We start from the raw sequence: 25,839 nt of genomic DNA on the forward strand, positions 1-25,839 counted from the left end.
TCGGGCATGCAGTTTCCATCAAAACCAAACATTTATTTATTTCCAAAACAGAGTTATAAATTACCTACATTTTAAAGCAGGGTGCATATAATGCTACATCAGAGCATGTCAGACCTTATAAAAAAAACCTGAATTCCTACCTTACCAGGTCCAAATTGAGAAGTTCCTCCAGCTTGCACCTATCTCAAATAGTATTACAGGAGTGAGTTAAACATCTTTTGCTTCATACAGGTACCTGCAAATCTTGAATTAGCCTTTCTAGCTGGCAACTGCTTAGGAACACTGCTCACCTCCAGCTGGTAGCAACAGCTCTGTGCAAGTATCATTTGACTGCTGCTGTGAACTGCAGCTATTCAGAACGAAAGTAAGATAAGTCTTGATACGTGAATGTTTCAACACATATTCAGAGGAAATGACTCAACTATCTCCACATCTTTAAACACTGAAAGCTGCTTCCTTCCCCCTCCTCCACTGCTGAAGATGGTGTAAACTGAAGGGTTCGGTAGTTTATTTATTAAATACTGGTGTGAAAAAAATATTAAAGCTCAACTGGTGAACTAAGTCATAGATCATCCCTATACTGACTTTTTTTTCCAAGTAATATACCTTGAGCGGAGAAATACTAAACTTAAATATTTGTTTTAATAAATGCATGTGTAAGTGTTCCATGAAAATAAAAGAGAAAACATACTTTCTATCCTAGTGTATTAATTGTGAAGATATTTTGAGAAAATGTACTTTCTATCCTAGCCTATAAATTCTGAAGATATTTTGAGATTTAAAAGCAGTATTCAGACACCACCTGATTAATCGTATAAAATTTCAGAAAAATTCCCTCTTGGCCATTACAGAAAAATCAGAACCTGATCAAGGAGGAATTGAGATAAGAAAGAAGTGATAAAAATGCAGATTTTATCCAACTGAATTTCAACATGCATTCAGTTATAACTGAACTGGTTTTCCAAAACTGGATATGCATTGTTACTTATCTGGCATTAAAGCCTGTCCAGTCTTATATACCTTCGGTATGACACTTGATTTCTTTCTTTAATCTCTACCCTCTGAAGAAAATGTTGTTTTAATTTAGCTTGAACCTTGAATGCAGAAAAAGAAACAGCTCTCCTTAAAATCTCTACACGTCTTTTGCGTATTTGCAGTAATTTCTCTCCCCTTAACATCCTTCTGGATCAGACTGCTTCAGACCTATGTGTTCTCAGTCTTCTGGGGTTTGGTTTCTCTGCAGTAAATCTAATATTCCACAGTAGATGAGAAACGAGCACCATTTGGAAATGTGGATACTCTCTTCCCATTCCTCTCCATTCCACAAGGACACCCCTGGATGCTTGGGACCCCCTCTCAGATTGGTGCAGTTCACCTGGAAATATGCAAGCTTAAATGTAAATCCAAGGGGTGTGATTTGAAATACTGATTTTAAACCTTACGGATAATCAGAAAGCACACAGCAGACTGCAACCAAGTGGGCAAACCACTTTTCTCCGGGAGTCATATTTTAAACATTGAAATAACTGATTTAATATATATCATTAACGGCTGTAATGGAACACTGTTAAGAAATCCAGATTCTTCCTGCAACAGCACCTTGCTGCAAAGCAGAAGAGTTTGGTGGAATTAGTTATATCACACCGTAGACAACTTGCGCACCAGACTTGCCCAGAATGTTCCACTTTGGTCTTAATTTTAGCTTAGTTTATCACTTCATGATGGTGGAGTTAAATATGCTTTTGGCATTCACTTCAGAACAAAAGCATAAAAATCATTCCTAAAGAAAAAAACAGCGCATATCGGAATCACTTGCCTAAGGAAGGAGACTGTGACTACAGGTTCTGATAGACCTGGATGAGATGTGATACACTGAAATAATAGAAATCATAGGGAATGGGTCCAGAAGAAACCTCAACAAGTCATTGCTCCCATGGCATGAAGAAAGACGGTATGTGTGACATATATATGACACATGTGTGACCGCATGTATGACACTACCAAAATCTGCATGCCAACAGATAAAGACAACTTACATTTTGGCAGAGTCCTCCTCATCACCAGCACCCAGAAGCAACTTAGAACAGATTAATAAGGAGTAAAGCATCTCCTTTTCCTACTACAAGAGAGATTTTGCAGCAAAGTTTTATTTTAAAAAATGATAGTGAGTGATGTTTTATTATTAAGGATCTATGTAGCTTTTGTGGCTTCAGATACACACACCTGCCCTTGCCCATATCATTTAATGCCTCATTTTCTACCACTGGAAGCAGCGTAATAATTCCCCCTTACTTTGCAGATGAACAGCAGAGCTCCCTGGTATTGCAGTGAGAAGGTCACGAAAGGAATAGTAACATTTGTTATCTCCCTGACTGCAGCTCTGGAGAACAATGAATTCATTTTTAAGTAGCACGTATGTTGCTGTTCTCATTTAACAGTAATTTCCAAAGTACCTCATGTATTTTCCATAGAGGAAAAACAAGCAATGGAGGACAAAACACTACAGAATGAAGAAATTTCAAGGCACATGTTTTTTAAAGTAACGCCATCTATCACTGCTGTCTGCCTTCAAAGCTGTAAACCCCAACTGCTCCAAACTAATAAATACTATAAGACAGGTTAATACAAATGTTCAAAACCCATCTGGGAAGAGCTCCTTGCAGAAGTAGCTTGAAAGATTGTAAAACAGCCATCACTTTGCACAATGGTAAGAGAGAGCGTACTTTGCTACTCTAGACCCCAACAACATGCTGAAACAGGGATGCTGCTGATGGGGACCCATCCCCACAAGCCCCTTAGACTTGTGGATAAAACAGGGAGATGGACATCACTAAATTTCCCATCAGGTGCACTCTTGGGAAAGTATCCTCTGTTTGACTGATGCCTTCTGAACCCACCATTATCTGGCCAGTCCCAACAGCAGCTCTCCCGAGTCCTCACACTGAGGGCTTCCCCCAAAGCCACTGATGACTTCTCTTCCATGCCAGCAAAGGGACAAAGGAAATTAGTATGGACTGAGAAACGCTGCCCACAGTGCTCAAGCGGGTGCTGGGATGAACAGGTATGATACCGAGTACATCTCACTACAGCATACACACAACAGAGTGCATGCATCTCCCACAGTGGTGGGAGAAATTCTTTTTTTGGTCTCCTTTTTTGCATTTTCAAAATGTGCCTCTCTCCTTAGTTTCTAAGGCACATGATGATGTATTGTTACACTAACAAATGTTTTGCAAATTAGTTTTTTTAAACCCTTTTACAGCAGATGAGAAATCAGTAATTTGGAAGGTAAAATAGGTCTCACAGCTCTCTGCTATGAGAAATTAAACAGCAGACAACGGACCCATGACACTGAGTAAAGTGCTTTTAAACTGCATTTTCTGCTGAAGCTCACATGCCAATAAACACACACAACAGAAACACTTCCTACAGAATCTATGTGCACATTCCAGTTAGATGACTGCTTTTGAAAACATCATCCAAAAAAGTTCTTTAGTCATGTTAAGAAATAATGAACTCTGATTAACTACACCCTAATCACACATTGGAGTAAAGCACTGTACATCCACCTGAAAGAGTGGAACAACGTATTTCAGCTGTTACACTCAGGTGACAGCAGCGCTGTTTTTCTTCAGAAAACTCAACAGCCGGACCAGTGCTCCTTCCTTCCATCAGTCTGTGGGGCCTTAATTTCATCACCGAGAGACAGAGCAGCAACCATAACCATTGGTGACAACAGTTAACTACAAATAATGGTACCAAAACTATGGTGCAGCTAGTGTGAATAATTCAGGTGAGTTAAATCTACTAATGCCAATTTCCCTGCACCTTGATTAATGCCTCTGTTTTTCTCTGCCTGCTGACAGCACACTTCAGACAAAATTTCTTATTAATTACTCTGCCCACATGAATTATTTCTGCAGACGGAATAAAATACTTTACTAGGATCTTGAGTTTCCTACCAAAAAACATAAAAAAAATAAATAACAATTTCACTGGTATGTGGGCTTTTAGAGGCCTCCAGCCTTACTCTACAGACCAGTGGAGAGTCAGTTGCTGCCAGATGGAAAGAAAATGGAAGCCAGCTACTCCTGGAACGTGTTGAAGCCTTCACAATGACTACTCTAGTCCTGCCCACAGTGAGCACACTTCTTCAAAAAGCAGCATGAGAGCGCATCCTCCAGGACAAGACCAGGCTTTTCATGCCTCTCTGCCTGTTTTACAAAAGACAGGTGACAAGGATGAAGATGTACTTGATACAAATCAGGACAAAAGTTTCAAACACAAGGACCACAACTGTCTTTCCAAGAACGTCTCCACAGACCCTCGTAGGGGAGATTTCTCTAGAGACAGAGAGCAGCAAGTCTGGAAGAGACTTGGAAAAGATCTCTGAATTTCCCAAGGAAGACACTATCTACCAAATAGCCTGCTAGAATTGAGTCATCTGCTGTCCATCCCATCCCTTACGCTTTCATTCTATTAGCCAACAGAGACTAAAAACATTTCTTGCAATATGTTTTTCATAAAAGAATAGCCTGAGGTGGGGATATTGGAGAGGCTGTTAAATCAGTATTTGAGAGAGGAAAACACAAATACACAATATTTAGACCAGCAAGAGTTCTAGAAGGCCTGGATCAGCTGCTGTCGACGGGCACTCACTCTGGCACCCTGTCCTGTGCCACCACATTAGGCAGAAAGCATGGCTTCCTTCGAGTTCTGCAGCAAGCCCACTCACCTGTAGAACCAGCAGCCTACACAACAGCCAGCTGTCGATAAATCTTTAAAAATCAGGAAGATTATATGGTCATATGCTTGTATAGAGACACGTGGAAGAATTAAAAATACAAAGCAGAAAACCAGATGGGGGTGGGGTGATTTATTTTTCTGCAATTTACATTAATAGTGCAGTTTATGCCAGTTATTCAATCCTCTGTGTTACATAAACACTGAAAAGTTTGGGGAATTCCACAGGAATATGGCAGTTCTGCTCACCTGCTATTGGTACCTAGTGGCATCTACTTGTACTTCGCACATCTGAAAAAAAAGTCTATTTGCATGCCAGACACACCAAAGCTGGTAAGTGCTAAATGAGACCATCGAAGTCAAGCTGATAGTGTGCCACAATGAGAAGACTGGCTCGCTGTGTGAAGGGAGGGAGCAGCTGCTGTCCATCTCCACACCAACAAGGCTTTTGGTGCCATCTCCTATAATATCCTCATCAATGAGCTGGCAAAGCACCAACGGTTTCAGTGGACAAAATGGTAGGATGAAGATAGGCTATACCACCACGCTTAGAGTGGTGCGACCAGCAGCACAAGATCCAGCTGGAGGCCAGTCACTAGCGGCGTACCCTGAGGAGCAATACTGGGGCCACTACGCTTAGCATCGCTTTTAATCACCTGAAAGGTGGGGCACAGTGTGCCCTCATCATACACCGGTGATGCAAACTCAGGAGGAGCAGCCAACACACCAGACAGTCACACTGCCATCCAGAGGGACCTAGACAGGCTGGAGAAATGAGGAAGTGCCATGTCCTGCCCCAGGAAGGAGCTCCATCATACACCAGTAAACAATAAACACTGGGGGCTGACCAGCTGGAAAGCAGCTCTGCAGCGAAGGTCCTGGTGGAAACCAAGCTGACCATGAGGCAGCAACCCGTCCTTGCAGCAAAGCAGACCAACAGCCTCCTGGGCTGCAGGAGGCAAAGCACTGTTGAGGGAGGTGATCCATCCCCTCTGCTCAGCACTGCTAAGGCCACATCTGTAGTGCTGTGTTATGGGCTCCCCAGTACATTAAAAAAACCCATGACATGGAGTTACTGTATTAAGTCCAGCAAGAGACCAGAAAGATGATCAATGGATTGGAGTGTTTGTCATACAAGAGAGGCTGAGAGCTGGAACTGCTCCACCTGGAGAAGAAAAGGCTTGGGGAATCTCATGCATGGGTATAAATACCAGATGCGGTGAGTAAGGAAGATGGAGTCAGGCTCTTCTCAACAGAATCCACTCTCAAGACAAGGGGCAACATGCGCAAACTGGAATATAGAAAACTCCATTTGAACACAAGGAAAAAAATTTTTTGCTGTGAGGGTGGTCAAACACTGGACCAGGTTGCCCAGAGAGGTTATGAAGTCTCCATCCTTGCAGACACTCAAAACCCAACTGGACATAGTCATGGGCAACCAGCTCTAGCTGACCCTGCTTTGAGAAGGTTGGACAAAATGATCTCAAGGGATCCCTGCCAACCTCAGCCACTTGGTGCTTCTGTGAAAACCTTTGCTTTTTATATGATAACATAAAAAGCAAAGAACTGTTTGGGGATGCACTGATTACAATGCCATTTTTTCAAGACATGTCAAGCTAACAGCCCTCCTACGTTTGCTGATGAAGTAATTATTGGCACTAAATTTTAACTTAAAGAACCATATAATAAAGGTCATTTCAAAAAATCCCCAACACTAGGTCCAGGGAAAATGCATATTAAGAAAAAAATAACAAATGTCTATTACTATTTTATTACAAGCTACTCAAATATTGGTTTGTTTTCCTATTCTCTAAGGTGTATAGAGACGGTTTTGCATACAGATGGGTACAGTAACACAAACAGTATGTACAAAAATGTAACAAACTAGATGATTACTTAACACATTAGTTTTCCAAGCACTTTAAGCATTTAGCAACCGCTTTGAGAAAAATGACAAGATAATGCATTTTCTTGCTGTGTAAGGTATTCTATGAAATTTCTCATTTCAGCTGAACAGATGAAATGCCCATTGGTATCATTAACATACACGTTGTTCTATCACTAATCACAACGCTCATATTCAGAGCTTAAAGGCTTGTTCACAAACCATGCGCAGTGGAGGCCATGCATGCCACTAGCCTCTGCTGTGAATCTGCACAATGATTTAGAAATTTGCTTATTTGCTTTGTTTTACTTGTGATTGTGTTTCTGAAGCAGCTTGTTCACTTTAAAGGTATAAATGATCAAATGATAGGTGGGTTTAAGGAAAAGGGCAGGTTCTGGATTTCGTAATCTGAAAAAAATTACACCTGCTACAGTGTAAGGTTAGCCCACCATAGTCTGTTATAAATAGTTTTAATGCAAAACCTGACCTTGGTTGCTCAAGAAAGATGACCATTTTTATTATTGGCCTATTTGCTGTTTGACTTAGACTGTATTCTGTTTTAGACCTCACCATTATTTATCATATAGTGTGCCTTAAGTGTTTGAGGAGAACTGATAAGTACGATTTCATAAATTAGAAAGTTTTGTCCTTGGAACACCAAATTACATGCGATATTGTATTTTTTTTTTAATTTAGCAAAAGGATAGCATCTATGACAAATCAATACAGTCAAACACTGTCAAAAATAACTCATTAAACTGAAATCACCATGCCCTCTTTTTAATCCTCAGCAGTTATTATTGTAGATTTCTAAATTTCCTTTATCTGATTAGCGTACATATGCTAACCTCTGAAAAGTCACCCTGGGATGACATCTGCCTTTTGCCACACTATGAGAAAGTCAAGCTAACAGCAACCGTATGCTTCCACTGCTTACAGAAAGGGAAGCAAATAAGTAGAACCTATAGAGAAAGCTGTCTCCACAGTAGACTTGTGCGTAGAATCAGATAGAAATGTAATTTCTCTCCCTCCCACCAGACCTAACCCTTTGTTAATTTCAGGTAACTGAACATGTATGCAGTTGACAGAAGAGAGAAGGGGATAAAGCAACTGCATGTTCCTCCTGAAGTGCAAAATTGTATTTTGCTTGAACTAGAAAATACATAACCTACACCAACATAAACACTTTACAGGCAGATGCACTCTAGAAAGTCACCATGTCCCAAGACACCCAAAACCAGTGCGCTGAAACACCTCCTTTTCCTTCAAAAAGAGAGCACTTCTTCCTTTGAAGCACTGCTGAACCATGCAAATGCAATATGCGTTTTGATGTATTTAAAAAGGGAATGGTAAGAGCTGGTGGAGTTCTACTTATTTATGTACCTTTTTAAGAGCACATTTACTTTCTCTCAATTAGGAATTTAGTCTCATGGCTCATGCATAATGGAAGATCATGTCTATAGCATTTATACCAACTCCTGGAAACACTTCTCCAGGCCTTTCTAGATTACATATATTGAAACCCATTCTAGAACTTCATTAAAAAATCACCTTTCATTCATGTCTGTGAGACAACTGAATACAACTTCAGGTGACCCTGGTCACACCATTGCCTTGCTGTATAAACCAGGCAAACTGCTCAGGTATGCCTACACACAGTGCAACACCACACAAAAATCCCTAGCCAGCCATGAACAACCTGGCTCCAAAATAAGGAGCTCAGAGTTGGGCGCTCATGAGGAACAGGATGCTAACACACACATAAATGCCCCAGGGACCCTAAAATGTTATTTTTCTGCATTGCTCTGATGATCTGTGAAGCTCTATAGTGACATGTAAACGGGAGGAGGTAATTCAGGACAATCCTTATGCTTTTTATATTTGCCCACAAACACACTCTTAAGCCTCTGTCACAGTCCCCAGGCAAACCAGGTTAATACCTCTTTTCACATCTTCACACAAATGGGATAAGGCAATTCTTATCAGCTGAAAGATCTGGTAGCGCTGCTGGTAGAATTCACTTCCTTTTTTTTTTTTTTCCTGCCCTCTGGCTTGGAACACTTTTATCATGACATACTTGATATGTTTCTTGTAACTTCCTTTGGACAGATCTCATCTGTGTATTTCTTTTGCCTATCCTAACATCTTTCAAATCATGAGAATTCTTGGGGGAAGAAAATCTATTTTGATAGCAGCATGGCAGCCAAATTTACCATAGATCTTAACAGTTGTTTCAGTTATTGCATGGAAATTACATCTTTCATCCCCTAATTCAAGGGCTGTCTAACTTTTTGCAGGTAGATTTGACAGTCAGACCCACAGGTTTTCATCTGGTAGCACAAGCCACAGGATTTTGCCCTGAAGAACTCAAAAAGTCAGTTTGCCCTTAGTAAACTAAGTGGAAACAGCTAACAAGGAACAACACAAACTCAGATTAAATCCTTACTCTTTCCATTTAAGAAGTACATACTTCATTTGAAATTTCTGGTACAGCTCCTGTCACCTGTAAAATACATGTCTCAGCTCAGTAGAGTAAAAACCTACCCAGTGATTACACAATAAAGAGTTGTTGAAACGCTTATGTAAAAGGAACTCCCAGTAAAGAATAAACCCTACTGCAAGCACTCATTTAAGTTTATTAATGTCATTATATTTCCCCAAATGAGAGATGAACATCTCTTAGTACAAATTCTAGGTCTATAAACACAATCCTGATTCACTGTTTTAAAAATCACAATTTTTAAATGCATCAAAACTTTGTAACCCAACTGGAACTTTCAGTATGTGATGCATGAAGGTAGGGTTCACATCTGTGTAGAGAACCTCACGATGCAAAATGTTTAAAATGTACACACACAGGCTTGCAACTCTGCTGGTATTATTGCCAAAGGCTTTGTTAACGAAGCGTGGGACACCGGAGTTGTTGGTGATGGTTACAGAAGTTACAGTGAGCCAGCAGGGAGCAGCTGGGTCTGACTCAGTGACATGCTTATCTCACAAAGCAGAAGTCTCAAATCAACTGAGTGACACCCAGGGTGCGGCGGGGTTCTCACAGCCCGGTGTTGCTTCAGTAAAAGCCAGAAAGACCTCTGTATACCTCTATAAAGTCCCCCACTCCGTGCTGAACCGTCAGGTCCCACTGGCCTTCCAGAACTGACAATCCTTGCCAAGAGCCAACTGGCACACAAGTGACTTAGTCCCACCTTGCTGTGACTATAAATCCAACATTTAGAATCTTCCATTCTGAGGATGAGAACTCCAGCTACCAGACCGGCAGATGGACCTGGACCTCCCTCCTCCCCAGACAGGGATGGCTCTTTGGTTAAGACTCGCATCTCTGACTATATCGGATGTTACCCAGCTAAGTGTTGTTAATAAAAAGTGCTGAACACTTAAGCTTGATTTTTGCAGAAAGTGCATTTATCAACGGCAATTGCAAATTCGTTGTATCTGTTGCCTTCATAAATTATTTATCTTTTCAACTCTGCAGAACTGCTCCAGCAAAAGCCCTTGAGAGGGCTCTGACAGGCAAACATTGACTCTGATGAGTGGCTGTGTACATATAATCCTTTAGACCTAAACTTTTGACCAAGTCCGAGAGTAGGACTGGATCTAGCCACACTGGACTTCTCTCTGAGAAAGAGTTTAGAAAGCAGGGGGACCCTTTCTGAACCTCCTGACTCAATGGGAGAGCTTTTCACTGCTGGCCACAAATCAGACTCATACCTACAACGTGGTGGTAAACTGGGTCTATGGACAGGATTGCCATGGATAAAGTGCTACAAAAAATATAAGCATGCACCATCCCAAGTGGGAACAAAATGGCCCCAAAAATATTGGAAAGATGAGGACAAAGTGGCAGAGTGAATAGAACAATGTAGAAGTCAACAAAAGATTAAAAAAAGGTAAAGGCAAAGGTATTGTTTGTCCAGTGCTGGGGGCTTGCTTATCTTGTGCACAAAAGGAAATTAAAAAGTCCCCTCCACCCAAATGAGAAAAGCAGCAAATGTAGAATATGCTGCTTTGAAGTCAGAAAAGGGAGTATTAAAGGCATCATTGATCTCTGAAAGAAACCACGAAAAGCTGGGGATATAAGTAGATACCGTCATGAGTGAAAACCTGAAAATAGGGAACTTAAAATGCTATTAGCCTCAGCTGAAAGGTGAGGGCAAAAAAAACTTCAGAAAAAGTTTAACCTGTTATTAAATGAAATGCTGTCCTCAGTCTTCACTAAACAAGTCCAGAAATTAATACACTGTGCAGATTCTGAGACATGGGATGGAGACATCTGGTATGATGATGATAACGATGAACCGCTGGAAAGTTCTCATTACAATCCTACCCCAGAACCCATGTCTATACAACTGTTGACCAAAACTTACACCACAAGTGAGGGAGATGACAAGGTCTGTACCACTGTACGTACCATCCTGCAGCCTGCTGCTGAATTAACAAAGTTACAGGAAACGTATTCCTGGCATCCAGAGGAATCCAAGGCAGAATATGTGTGGCAGGTCTCCCTTATGGGGGGAGACCAAATCTTATTAAGGAAGAAGCAGGAAACTATCGGGGCCCTGGAATATTTTTAACCACCACACCTGGTGATCACAACAATTCATCGACCACAGGAGTTGACACACACATTGACCCACAAGAGCAAGGTGACCTTCTTGTTACCAAGACGTCCGAGTTCTCCGATTTGGCCGTGTCTGTGCAAAAGGCAGCCTGCATATGAGCAATGCATGAAAGAAACGCGTTAAAGAAACCCTTAGTACTAGCTCCTATTGATCCAGCAAGACTAACTCCTCTTATTTGTGGTCTCCCAGATAGTTTGAAAACTTATGTAGCCAATGCTCAGGATCGTATGCACACCAGCCACATTATGAAGGCTGCTGCACAGACCCCATGGGAGCAGACCCATGTAACCACCTGGAGCTTGTGTAAGAGACAGTGAATTATGGGCGCTGCATGGGCTGGGTTGGCCCCAACACTGGGAAACCACCAGAACCCCCGCAACGGATTTGCCAGGTCCACACCACTAAGCCTAAACCAGAGATCAAACCAAACACTGATAAAGAAAGTAAAAGCCTTTGGCACAGATCACTGGCGACGGGAGTGCCACAAGTTACCATATGGCATATCCACCGCAGACCTCTGAGCTCTGATAACCATTGCTAAACCACAGAATCAATCCAGCAGGGAGGGTCAGTCAGCAGGAAGTTGATTCCTGGTAAACCCATGCCCTCAGCCCCTCAACAGAATGTGATTGATTTAATAGATAGCCCAACAAAGAACTCGCATGCCTGGGGAGAACAGTGACCCACCCTAACTAGCTGGTGTTAACCGCACAATGGCCCTTCGATAAGCATGATGAACCTGTAACCGCTATTCCAACAGGACCAAAATGAATTGTTGTAAATTTTCTTATTGAATGAGGAGCACAGATGTCAGTAATTATGGAAGAAATGGCAGAGGATGTAACTATAAAACCCGGTCACCGTAGAATGAAACATACAGGAATTGATGGAGTTACACAAGAACGCCCCACAACAAAAAACACCTGATGGCCCCGCAGTGAATGGAACTAACCCACGCTGAAGTATTGGTTGGTGCTGCTAATACCAATATTTTTAGGCTTTGATTTGTTGTATGGCAGAATATGGAAACTCCTTGATGGATTAGTCTGGAGTTTCGCTGGAGGAAGTAATGCCAAAATAGCATGGCTTAAAAAAGATGAGCCTAAAACTAAACTTATTTGAAATGCCTGTATCTTTAATCCTGTCAAAAATTACTAATGTAAGGCAGCACCCCCTGCCAGCAGCTGCATATTCAGGCATTGATGGGGTGGTATCGGACTTAGAAAAACAAAGGTATTATCAGTCAGGTGCACTTGCCCTGTAATTCTCCTATCTGGCCAGTTAAAAAAGCCAACTAGACATTCAGACATACCTAAATGCAACACTAAGTACCCATTAAAGATAATACGGAAAAGAATCTTGTAAAGGTCTTGCATTTTACCTAATTTGAAAAAACATTAAGGGTTTTCAAATAAGTAGTTATTCATGTAAATGAGAGACTACCCACTTACAGTTACATATTTACATGCTAAGGGAGCTACCATCTTACTAAATGCTAATGACTAATTTAGGAAAATGCTCCACAAAGAACAGAACCACTTCAGTTTAGCTTTGCAGCCCCAGTGCAATGTCACTGCTGAAGATAGGAACTTGGTACAAGCAGACTCCAGAGAACCAAGACCGGCTCACCACATCTCTGCTCCAGCCACCTTCACAGGCACAACGGGCAGCGTCTCTGTCTGTGCAGCAATTCTTTCCCACTTCTTTTAACAAATATTATGGCTGAGGCTATGGTTCAGATGTCAACTGACACCAGGGGTGTTATGACAGATCTTTAGCTATAACAGAATCCCAAATTAAAAGAGAAGGAAGAAGGCTCAGAGAGTGGCATGACCGGGGACACTTCTGCTACAAAAAAGCCATGGCAGGCACAGAAAGAAAAAAAAAAAAAAAAAAGAAAAGAAAAAAAGAGGTCTGTGCTGAACTAAAATAGCCTGAAGTCATGCTAAAGTGAGTAAGGGTTTTTGAGTAGTTTTATAGACTTGCATTGATTACCTTGTAGAATACACTACGACCACCATTTATACTGCTTATAAACTTAAGACAACTGTTTCCAGACTTGATCAAACAACCACCCCAGACACCATAAAAACCTCATTCACCTAAGATGCCCCTTTGCATCCCTTGACTTTATAAAGGGGTTATGCTTTGCCCTTTACTATAAAGCAGCCTTCTTCAATACATCAAAGCCATGACTACCATGAAAGTGTTCCAGTTAACCTTCAGGACATTCCTTTTATAATAACCACAGTAAAGAGGATGAAAGCTGGGACGCAGGCACTGAACAGAAAGGGATATAAAAACTGTTAGAAGTAATGCAAAATTCATAAAGATATTTCCTCCAAATCAATCTGGCACCAGATTTTAACTTTTCTATTAAAGTGCAATTTCATTTGTAATTTTGCGTGCAATTCTGACTAAGGAAGGCTGTTATAAATAGCACCGTGTTGTGTAGAGGTAAGGAAGGAGAGCTGAGACTCTTCCTCTGGATGTGGTTATTTGTGTCTTCTTCAAAGTCAGAGCAGAGATGCCCACCTTCAGAAGCAGTGCTGGTCTGTGAATTCCAAGGTCACCTCTCTGACATTCAGCTCTTCAGCTTGAGGAGGTGCAGGATGTTAAGTTTCTTGTCAAGAAAATACTAATAATGAGATGTTAATACTAACTAATAGGTTAGTACTAGGTGCCTTGCTGTAGCCACCTGTGTTATATAGGGACCCTACATGTGCAACTCAGGAATGTCCTTGCTGTTATCAGGCCAAGTACTTCTGGAATTTGCTGTAAGTATTCTCAGAAACCTTCAAGTGCATCAGTGACTTTTGAAACCTATGTGTACCGTTTAATTCTTGTTACAAAGCTCCAGTATCAGAATGCTTAATCTTCTTTCCATTATTACCTTTCAAAGAATTTTTAGATAATTCCTCTTGCACAGTATGAACAACATACATGCAAAAATATATAACTAATCCACCATAAAAGTGTACTTTTCCATGCTAAATCTTATTCTTGAAGAAGGGAATGGGCATTTTCTCATTTTAGTATCTTGCATACTTTTTGTTTGCAAATAGTTTCTCTATGCTTGCCTGTATGGCTTTTTCTTCATTTCCATAATGATTTCTTCCAAACAATCGGGAGCAGAATTTATCATGAGCTCTGGGGAGAGACTGGACTCAAGAGGGTTCAGTAATTGAACAGACTGAGCAAAGGTTTGATTTGCTACGACAGCCATTTCCCAGTCTGGAAACCTGAAGAGCAGCTCCTTTTTCTACTCATATAAAAATGCATTTCTGACACTTCCCCAGGCTTCCTCCCAAATACCTGCTGGATTCACAACACCTTTGTAAATACAAATATTGAAGATGGGCTGCTGGAGACACCATTACATCAAATGATTGCATCAATGTTTTTCAAAGCACAGTTACTGCGCATTACAGCATGTTTTCTCCACTGGAACACCGCAGACTTTCCTGGAAGAGAACAGAGTGCGCAAAACCTCTTCATCTCTAGTTAAGTAAGACACTTTGGAAAAGCATCATTTTAACAGGCTGCATTTTAGGACTGCATTTTAACCTGCATTTCCTTTGTAGGTAGGAAGGCATACAATTTCTACAAACATTTGATCTTGGGAAGAAATGCAGACATGGCTTTTTGCTTAAATGCATCCAAAGCTTATCACGTTAGAAATAATTTACAAAAAGTCTTCTGAAAATGTAAGTGCATATATTTATGTCTTTTCTTCAACAGAACTTAAGATTTTATTTAGAAAGAAAACATTCCTACCTCATGCCCAGCTTTCATCTGTCCTCATGCCCTAATTAGCCAACTAATTTAACAAAGACTTAGAATATACCAGAGGGCCAACACAGGCAGTTTGTTTTGTGGTCACATGGCAAGCTTATATTTTCACTCACAAATGCAAGATTTTGTTTAAGAAACAGACCAAACACAGCAGGACGCTTGCTAAGAGCAGCAGGTAGTACCAGATCAAAATAAGAGTAGGACCTAGGAATTTCCTGCAGCATGTAGGCTGAATTCAGACCTTGCGGACCTTTTTGTGCACTGCAACCCCACAGACCATCCAAATCCTCTACATCTGCCATCTGACCTGGAGGGTACCTGCTCTCATTTGCTACCTACTGCTGTTCTTCTGAAGTTCAGAAGAACTGCAAGCACAGATCTTCTCACCTGTCTTGGACACTTGATGCCTATGTCCCACTGCTGCAAACCAAACCGAGCTACTCCCCTGGCCAACTGACACGGCACTGCCAGAACTCAGTTGAGTCTCGGGCTTTCACCGAGCCATCTGCAAAGTGCAGGAGGTGGCTGCAGTGGCAGGGACTGCCTTTTGTAGCACCATCACCCAGGAGGAGAGAGACCCTGGCTGACCCACCGGCCCACATAAGGGATGCCAGTCCCCAGCTCCACCCCACAGGTACTGTCCCCAGGGACCAGCCAAGAGGACCAAGGGTCCCAGCCCCTTCTGCTGAAGCTGTGCAAGGGGGGCAGAACAGTCGTCTACAGCCCACCCCTTCCTCTCTGTTTTTATCTGTCTCCTCCAGCTTACTTTAAATTTCCATCCTGGGAGAGGAGACTGGAAGTCAGGATTACCTTCTGGAAGGCATGCCAATCCATCAATGAATAATGGGATCATGCTTTCTCTCTTGCGCTATTTTTCTCCTGCTGACTTTAAGCCTGATCTGTACAGAACAAGATTGATTCCATTTAACTTGGCACAACGGGAAGGAGGGAGAATTATGAGTAACGCAATGTGACCAAGGGTAGGTAATTCAAGAATGTGACTGAATTAGGTATTTCATAATTGCATTTGGCATTCTCACAGAAATCACTTGCCCCCACATGAAGCCTGACACTGTTGAGAGATATGAGAGAACAGCAGCTTTTTAAACAAAGAACAGGGAACTCGAACTGTGTAAGAAACCATGGGGTGCCAGAAACACTTTAAAGAAGTGTGACCTCTTCAGCCAAAGCCACTAATTTGCACTGTTATGTTCCATTAAATAAAGAGAATGGGTTTCTTAAGTGATGACTTTTGCTAGATTTCTCAGTAAATAAATCTTGCAGTAACCATACGGCAACTACCAATACTGCATACAAGCTACGATCACTCTGAGTAATAGTCAGTTATTAATGCTTCACTAATGTTAACTAGACCAAACCCAGAACACTACTTTCTCTATTCCTTACGGCATAAAAGAGGTATGTTGGATTTCCTAGCATTTTTCTATAATTTAAAAATCAAATTAATTTTCCCTGTCTTCTTCTTATTCACACAGAAAGCCACTGCTGTAAACAGTTAGTCCAAATATCTGAACATAAAACATAAAGGTACTTCTCCCATTATTATACAAATGTGAAACTTACAGTATTTTCAGCAGCCCAAGGTGATGAAGTAATGCAAGGCAACCACAGGTAGGATGCTGACACATCACACTCAACTAGAGCTCATACTGGTCAGTCATGCAAAAACCACCTGGCTCAGTGTGACCAGTAACGCTGAGATACACAAGAAAAAGCACACTAACAGTCTTGAGCTTCTATTAATTATATCTAGGTAAAACCACTGTGACAGTACACGTAAGGTATTCCAATTAAAAAAAAAATCCAAAACAGAGTTAAAGGATTTGACATCTTTGCACATTCTTCTTGCTGTACAAATTTGTTCGGAAAAAAAAAATCATGACAGTAGTGCAGCAGTAAATCACCACTGAAAGGCAGTTTGCATACTCCCTGCTCAATGCACATGCTGTCACATCTCTGAGTATTTTGTCACTTAAGCCTCATGTCAGAAGGATACCTTATCGAAGAAAATAAAAAACCTTACAAAACCTATCAATTCAAAACACAAAAGTGAGTCATCTACAGTCTGTTTTATAGCTTTCAACCATGAGCGATGGATTCAAAACCAATATATGTACCTTGCAGACAACATAAGCAGCACTTCATAAAACAGGCAACAGCTGTCTAAATGCTTCCTAAATAATACACAATCCTAGGCATCTCGATACAGCCATTAGTGAGAGCGAGAAGAACAACTGAGGAGATGGATTGTCTGTATTCCAAATAACACTGAGTATTTTCTTGGATGGGAAGGCTGAGTTTATTCCAAAGTTGTGGTGATAGGCAGGAAAGAGAAGACAGAATCTTGATGGATCGATGACAACAATAAATGATCTTCATGACTAATTTCAACCTTTCATTATGGTAAAATGAAGCAATTAAAAGGTTGAGCAATGGATCCAAATTAATCTAAGAACCTGATAGTCCAGATTTTTTAGATTTCACAGGACAGTTTGGCACAGACCTGCAGTAAGGCTGAAATGAGACACAGTTAGCTTCCTGCCTAGGAAAAACCCTTCTTACAATTCCACAGCCTGCAAGACACAAACTTTCTAGGAGAAACCCAGCTTCGTTCTGCGGAACAAAACCAGTTCTGCATCCAACACCTGTGCAAAAAAGGAGTTTCATCTATGCTGAATATATCATATTCTCTGAGGCAATTGAGAACACAGATAAAATCAGTGAAAAGTCAAAGAAAGAGAAAAGGCAAAGATACAATCTTAACCTGTATAATGCAGGAAGGGAGATCAGAAAAACCCTGCAGTAGTCAAGCCTGAGTAGTTCAGAACTTGTCCATGAGCAATGGACAAAGGATATAAAGGCAAACCCCTGTGACAGGCACTTGTTTCTAATGCCACAACAGCAAACAACAGTTTTCAAACACCCCTTGCCACGACCTTTTTGATACGTTCATGTGACCTCCTGTAAGGTCAGACACTGAACAACTAAGTAACGCTTTACTGGGAGACCTCTTGATGTGCTTATGTAACCCATTCAGTTTCCCAGTAAAGCATCACCTGATTGAGCAGTGTCTGACCTTACAGGAGGCGTTTTGCCCCTATCTTATGATTACACACTAATGTAATGGATTATCCAGTTCTTAAGGTACAGAATAAAATAATAAGCTGCAAGCACATGGTACTAATACAGCAGTAGTCATGATGGCAGCCTTGTGAATAAAATGGAATGTCTTCTGTTCTAGAGCTTCCCATCCCTGTTAGGGAGCAGAAGAGGTTGACTGAATTGCATTGACTTTGAACTGCAGCCTCCGCTATGAGACAAAAGTCCTGCAGACGAACCTGATCAGGAGCAGCAATACATCAATAAGGAGAAGAAAAAAAAAAGGGGGGGGGGGGGGGGGCGGGGGCAGGGAACAACACCACTCTCCTTTCCCTGCCCACTGTTTTCTCAAGCATCACTGACTCTATGCCTGTAAGTTTCAATACTGTTACACTTGGTAGTGCCATGATACTGTTTGTTGTTTGCTCCTTCCAGGAGCTGCCTCTCCTCCAGATTCAGGGCTGCCACTGCTGGGGACCATAGCCACCACCTAACTGCAGGGTGGAGTTCAGTGTGGCTGCTCCTCTACAGGCAAAATCAGCTGTTCTCAGATCTGTTCATCTCCTCTCAAAGGTCAAGTTCCCTCAGCTTTGACTAACAAGACCTTCAGCAAGAAGGTTTCAGTATTGCATACACTCAGAATGCACCTCAAGACACGACATGCCCATGACCAAATAGCACACGGTGACCTTTGCCCATCCATTCAACAATCTGAACCCAAAGAATGCAGCTTATCCTTCTCTTCCATGTATGTTCAGCAAGTACCTGGTAAATCACAACTCACACTTCCTACTGCCTATCATCACCTATCATGTGCCAATTATTTACTAACTGGTTAATTGCTGTATTCAAATGCAATACATTGGCCTTAGCCTGTATTTTTCGTAACCACACCAGGAAAAACCAACTGTACTGACTCATACTTGCTGTCTCAGAAAGATGAGGGAAACCGCATGCAATCTTGCTGGAGATACAGCTTTCTCCTTCTCCAAGAAAAGGGTAACAAGAATGGAATAAGAAGAGTTGACAAATCTAAACTTTTCCCAGGGTTTCATCAGAAATAAAGCACTGATCAACTTATCTAGCAAGGTTCCAAAAGGAGCAAACAGCAAAAGGGCACTGTCAATCTCTTCACCACAGACAGAACATCATCTCTATAAACCCATAAACCCAAAGCTATTGTGTTTGATATCAAAGTTTCCACATGACACAAATAAGAAAGTTGGCATTGATACTTTATGGAATGTCTGACACAATTCCTCGTTTTCTGGCACTTCAACAGCTAATACTCAGTTGGGTGATAGCCAAGACAAAGAGAGATCAAAAAAACCCCAACCAAACAACCTGCTACTGCAAGTGCATGTCTTCTGGCAAATGAAGGAATACAGATCAGAAAAAACTCCGCAAGCTGCAAACATCTTTTAGTCATTTTCCAATGACAACAACACATCTCTTTCAGGATGTCCTTTGTCTGAAGGAAATGAGATGTTACACCGACAATCCATCATTCCTGACTTCTTCCTTGGTGACTAACTTTCAGAGTCACCAACCTTTACCAAGGAAAGCTTTCAAAGTCACTTGGATGTTCTACCTAATGCCTGACTCCTCATCCTCAGCTCTTTTCCTCATTTGCTTCTGTTACACCTTCAACTTTCTTCCAGTAATTACTGCTCCACTTCTAACCTTTCAGTCTTACATCTAGTCACCCACCAGCCTTACACTTTGTAGCACCAAACTGGGTTAAAGAGGAAAAAAACTTAATCCATACCATCCATTATCACTTACTTTGGAAAAAAACCAACTATTTTATATATTTGTATTTTATATGTTTGCAAAATGCCTATGAACACTTCACAGAACCTTCAAAATTACTGTATAAATGCAGAATAGTTATAAACTTCTGAACTATTTTTTAAATCTGAACATCTAGAAATTAGTGCCCTTTCATACTAGCAAACTGAAATTCTGTGCTATACATCAAAACTTTTAATATGTGTTTCAAAAGTTTTTTCACGAACTGCCATACTTTTCATTGAAGTGATAAGACTTTTATATCCTAAGTGACTAAGCAGAGAAAGACTGTATATATAATACTCTTCAGAAATACAATTTAAGAGATGCATCTGTTCCCAGTGACAATCAACCAATAGGTTTGCATCACTCCCTGATGAAAATAGTTCTCAAAGGCGAACAAGCCTCCCAGAAGCAATCCGAGTTGTCTGTATTAAGGCCACTTAAAGTACGGGAGAGGCAGGGCACAAAAGGTACTGCCAAAATGAGGATTTACAGGTATCTGTTATACAGAACAGCAGTCTTACATTGCAGTGGTAACAGGCAAGACATACTAGTTCCCCGCATGCCACTCAAATTGCTTTTCTTGCCTATTCTTTTGTCTGGAAAATAATGATCAATAATAGGGGACTTTAAAGTGAAACAGTTTCAACTTGTACCATGCTCACAGCATACAGACTCACTTAAAAAAAAGTAGGTTAGCATCTGTGTTATTCGGTCTATCTGCCAAGGATTGAATTCAGAACTCATCTTCAAATCCAAATATTGAAATAGTATCATGCACAGAAAAACAAAAGCACCAGGTATTTCTTTGTAAGAATTACTTATACTATGCACTTTTATTTTAACAGCAATACTTTCTTAAGGTTTATCACTTCAAACACATGTTTATGTACACACAGGCTTACGTGTGTTGCATTTCCAAAGCTGATCTATTTCTCCTATTATATATATATATATATATTCTAAACAGCACAGCTTTGGGCCTAAAAGATTAAATCCGTGTTTTCTTGTTTCTACCTGTGTTTTCTTATTTCATTTGGATTTAAAAGACAGTAAGATTTCTAAGCAGAGAAATAGATAATTTGGAAAACTAATCACTGTCCCTTAGATTTACATTAACAGAAGCTTAACACGGATTTGACAGTTTGTCTCACAGATGGAGACAGTACACACAGTAGACAAATAAAGCACACTGAACTACTCCACAGCTCCATTTTGTATGGATGAAAGCAGCTAACACATTAATAGAGATTAAGTTGTTTCATAAAACGTTGAGGTTATGCAGCTACAGACATCTTAGTCCAGAGCAGATACTGCTATGCCCTTTAAGCAAATGCCCAATTCTGCAGAAAGTTACACATAAGCAGATGCCACAGCATATGGAGGAAAGGGTCCACTTGACTAAATCTTATAGGAGATGAGAGATCATAGCCCAGAAATATTCTGTACCGATTTCTGCAGTGCTGAGAAACAATAGCCATCTCAGCAATTAGATGTGAACAACCCTCACTGCTGTTACACATTAGTGAAATCTTAATTTATTAGATTGCACTGACTTCCTCTTAGGGAATAAAAGTCATTACCAAAGCTATCACTGAGACGGCTGTTTTGGAGTGCTATCCAAGAGTCTCAGATGTCTGGCAAGAAAATATGTCATATATTACAACTACCTAAACTTTTATGACACTTTTCATACTTATGATAAAATGTGCTACAGAGTTTGGGAAATACTGTATCGATTTTTGCTTTCACATTTTTAATACTTATTTTCATTCCCAGCTTTAAGAAGTCTAGTCCCTTTCTCCTATGTATCAGGAAATGCAGAATAATTTATCTGAAAACAGACATCTGAGGTGAAAACGAAAGAAGTCAGATGTATTGGAGGAGGACTGCCTTCTACTAGGCCTCTAAATCTCATTCCTAAAGTAAAAATGTATCTATAAAAAGCAAAGTGAATCACTGAAATGCTACTGCCATATAACTTTTAAATCACTGAATGTTTTGTCAGTCAAACAATACTCAAATATATTTTGAAGTCTGGAGCTTAAAAAAGGATGCACAATGGCTGATGAACTTTGTAAGCTGTTATTCAGGGGCCTTTGCCTCATGTGCAACCAAAATTAAGAGTGAGAAAGCTGAATGCCAGACATACCTAATTGCACAAGATTTCACAAGATCATTGTACTAGAACAAGTAAGAACATGCACATAAAACCACAAACTTAAAAAACAAAAATTTAAAACAGCTGTCATAAAAAAATCTCTTCCAAGACAAACCAAAGTGTAAATTTAACTTAGGCATATGAATTTATAAGTGCATCTACACATATACAGACAAATCACCTGATATTATACTCATTAAGTGGTACCAAACAGTTCTTGACCCTGCTGCCCCACAAATCAACTGCTTTATTACTGCAGTGGACCTGCTCACGTCTTCCATTAAATCTTGCCTAAACCAAGAGATTGTTCAGGAAGCTACGTGCCAAGTGTTCCAATTCTACCTCCAAATGGTGGAATCAGACATAATGGGGAGACCGTATTTCCGTGCTCTGCTAACATTTTTCCCCTGTCAATGTTAATGTACTTGTATCTCATTAGTCTCTCATGCTAAATCACTTGTATCTCTGTCTCACTCTCAGCTCAGCTCATAAGCCTCTCTAAGCATCTGGAGCCTTATCTTCACTATGCTTGGTTCAGAACATTCTTAAGTATCTCAGATCTTGGCCAACAGTCTTGTAGCCAATTTTCTAGCTGTAAGAAAGAATTAAGATGAGAAGCAACAGTCTTAGCATTTCAGCTGCTCAGTTCTATCATGCTCCTTTCCTGCTTTCTATCAACAAAAACGCTTCCCTGAATTTTAGAGAAGTTCACAGAATCAGACCAAAGAAAAAGTGTTCTTTTGCAGAGCATTCTTGATTTCAGCCAGGAGGTAAAAAAAAGGAATCAATTATTTCAGCCAGCAGGTAAAAAAAAAAAAAAAAAAAAAAAAAAGAATCAATTATAAGAGAATGGTACTGATTTTCATAATTGCTTTAAATACTCATTTTTCCTGTATGATATAAAAGTCTGAAAGCATTCTTAAATACAGAAAAAAATAATTCAAGCAGAATTGGTCTTTACATCCCATCAGTCCATTATTTTAAAGGAGTACCTAAGTGTCATAAATGACCAAGCAGTGTCTTACACTCAGAACGTTCCATAAAACAAAAAACCCCAATGGGTTCTGTTTCCAACAGCTTTCCATAAATTCCACTAATTTCCTCCATTATTTTCCTATATACCTATGATACGACACCATGATTAAAATCTCAGTGAAACAAATTATGGGAGTTTCTTCTACCGGATAGCAAATGCTAACTCATACATGCCTGTCAATACCCACTACAGAGAATGCTCTTCAAACGTGCTAAACAGGAGAAAAATCTTCTCATGAAGCAACTATTAAGTCATTACTATGCTTCTCTTTCTACCCACACTGCATTTAATGCAGTTATTTTAAGTATCTATGAAAAACCATGAGGAAAGATCATCAGAATTCACAATTACTGCTTTGCTTCACCCACACATTGTACCTACACTGTCCTTCCTCCACTCATCCGAGGACTGACTTTGGAGTCAACATCCTGATCTTAGATGTTCCAGCAAAGGCTAAGCACTGAGCTATTGGCCAAGACACCTAGAGCGCTCAAATGTTATTTGCAGCTTAAGTGTAGTGTCACTTCAACAAATAATGTCAAAAGATATACACAGATGATCTAACGTATCACATAATTCCAGTTGCTGTGGTTCTCTACTAGGAAAACTGTGTGCACATCAAGTCCAAAAAAAATCAAAAGACCATGCCATAAGAAGCCAGGCCAGATGTTCTGCAAGGATGCTAATTCTGCAGTTTAATATATAAAGCAAAAGCCATGCACAGAAGCAAAGCAAACCAAGGAATTAACTCGCCGCTTCCCATGGGCAGGCAGCTGCTCAGCCGTCCCCAGGAAAGCAGGGCTGCATCGCGCCCAACGGTGACTTGGGAAGGCAAATGCCATCACTCCAAACCTCCCCCTTTCATTCTTCCCCCACCTTTATCTGCTGAGCATGACACCTTATGGTATGGAATATCCCTTTGGTCAGTTGGGGTCAGCTGTCCCAGCTGTGTCCCCTTACAGCTTCTTGTGCCCCCCCCAGCCTACTCGCTGGTGGGGTGAGGTGAGGAGCAGGAAAGGCCTTAGTGCTCTGTAAGCCCTGCTCAGCAATAACTGAAACATCCCTCAATTACGGACACTGTTTCCAGCACAAATCCAAAATACAGCCCATGCTAGCTGCTGTGAAGAAAACCAACTCCACCTCAGCCAAAACCAGTATATTCCCTGAAACACAACACTTTGCTACTTCACAGAAGTCTGTAACAACTTTCAAACTACAGTGACTGCCTGTTCATCACGGCTACCAAAATAGCTGCCACAGGCCTTGGGCAAGTGACACACGCTATTAAACGCACTTCTTCACCCTCCAAACGGGAAGGTTCATCGTGGAGAGAGGAAGAGAGAGAATTTTCCCTTGCCACACCAAAAACCTCAATCGCTGCTTTGGTGCCTGAGGCCACTTACTAAGTATAATGCAAAAGCACGCTGTAAATTACAAAATAGTAGTATTATTCACATGTAACTCTGTAAGCAGCTGGCACACTGCTTCCAGCCTGCCACACCTTCATCTCAGAAGAAGAAAGAACTTCATAGCGCTTTGATTTTGCTACCAGGTATGGAAAGGACTGTGACTAATGTTGACACGGAATGCCTCAAAGCCTCTCCTGCCAAAATTGTTTTTAAATGCTCCAATACAGTACTGTTCTTATTAGCCACAGATGTCTACAGAAACTCTGTAAAGTACCCTCCAGTACAAAGTACCTGAACACTTTACCAAAGTGTTTTGTAGCAATTATCTTTAAAGTGTTCAAGTTATTGCCACTCAGTTACATTTACGGACTCAATCGTAGAATCATGTAGGTTGGAAAAGACCTTTAAGATCATTGAGTCCGACTGTACACACTTTGAAAGTGCCAGAGTTTCCAGGTGAATGTGGTTTATGGGATGTTTCACCTGATTTCTCTCTACAAGGCCATCTTCTGAGCACATGCGTTTATACAGCTTTTACCGTGATTCATTGAAACTCAACTACTTTCAGTCCTACAATGTTACTAAATCCTCTGAAGCACAGGTTTTCCTCAACAATCTGTTCTTTCCCAGTCATCACACTTTCTCTTATAAAAAAATAATTTCACACAGCATTTCAAAATCTTTATGATTAATTCTAGGCAGCAGAAAAATAAATATTCAATGCTTAAAACCTGCATTCTGCAAAAGGAGACTTTGTAAAAGAAACTGTGCCTGAAAACATAAAAGTGCGTGAATTACCCGTGCAATAGCAGGAAGCAAGCAGAACACACTGATGCAAGCCAATACACACTGAATGAAATAAAGTAGTAGTGTTTTAAGTCCTGAAGAGCTGTTTGCTTCAAAACTGTACCTTAATAGCATACCTATTAGAAAGTGCTACACAAAAGCTAAACAGTAGTGAATTTCTTCTGAATTATTCTTTTATGTATGTACTTACTAAACTACAGAAACATGTTCAAATGTTTTATTATTCTAATTATATTAAACTGCAAAATTATCTCAGAAATTGTCCAAGCTTTACAAATAGGACAACTGATGCACAATGCTTAAATAGATGGCCAAAAGGGGATCTTTTGCAGATCTGGCAGATGTCAAAAATAGTTTCTTTACCTCTGCCTCTTGCTGCACAAAGCAAAGGCTAAGGTCACAGTCCCACAGTAACTTTCCAGTTAGATCTTAACATCTGACACTACCAAATC

At 40.5% G+C, this 25,839-nt stretch overlaps 1 protein-coding gene across 4 annotated transcripts in view; it reads right to left on the minus strand.

Annotated features, from left to right (window-relative positions):
* The window catches only part of MCTP1 (multiple C2 and transmembrane domain containing 1), a 276,103-nt gene that overhangs the window by 187,749 nt on the left and 62,515 nt on the right, over positions 1 to 25,839 (minus strand). Inside the window, exon 1 of one of the 4 annotated variants that reach the window (XM_037374435.1) lies at positions 141 to 348. The exons of the other annotated variants lie outside the window; for them this stretch is intronic. The gene's annotated coding sequence lies outside the window, so the exon portion shown is untranslated. Of the gene's footprint in view, positions 1 to 140; positions 349 to 25,839 lie in introns of those variants that run through there. 4 annotated transcript variants of the gene reach the window in all.

The sequence above is a fragment of the Falco rusticolus genome, chromosome Z (genome assembly GCF_015220075.1).
Source record: "Falco rusticolus isolate bFalRus1 chromosome Z, bFalRus1.pri, whole genome shotgun sequence".
NCBI classification, from domain to species: Eukaryota; Metazoa; Chordata; class Aves; order Falconiformes; family Falconidae; genus Falco; species Falco rusticolus.